We start from the raw sequence: 593 nt of genomic DNA, 5'->3' as shown, positions 1-593 counted from the left end.
AGTTTTGAAGTTTGGCACAATTTTTACAAGATCAGTCCAGGGAAAGACGTCTCTGTCCCCAGGACACTCAAGGAGCTTGTTGCGATTCCCATAGGAAGAGGGCTCATCCACCAAAGGGGAAGCAACCTTAAAGGATCAAGATCTCTCCTCTTGGCTATGAGGGCATGAAATGACCTCCAAAAGCTCTGTTAAATTCTGCATATGAGCCAGGAGAGTCCTCACTGAAGCAGCAACGAGATCTTCATGAGCTTCTCAACCACAGACGGTTCCCACCAGCACGTTGGCAGCAGGAGAGTTCAGGTTACATTAGCAGTTATCATTAACCACGAATTCCACCTTCTCCCACCCATTTCTGCCTCCTTCCCTCTCTCAGGAAGAAAGTCAAGGCAGTGACAAGGACATAGTGCGGTGCTCAGGGCCCTTGGGGTACAAAGCACATCTTCGTCCTGGAAACTGCCAGCTGAGATTTTGCTGCTCAACCAGCGCTGGTCCTGCAGTGGAGACTTCTTTGTTTATTTAATAGCAGGAACCCAGCACTACGTAATGGAACTGAGCCGCACACCAGGGACAAGTTAATACAGCAACAATGGCAT

The sequence above is a fragment of the Numenius arquata genome, chromosome 19 (genome assembly GCF_964106895.1).
Source record: "Numenius arquata chromosome 19, bNumArq3.hap1.1, whole genome shotgun sequence".
In the NCBI taxonomy this organism is placed as follows: domain Eukaryota; kingdom Metazoa; phylum Chordata; class Aves; order Charadriiformes; family Scolopacidae; genus Numenius; species Numenius arquata.
This window is presented reverse-complemented; position numbering follows the sequence as displayed.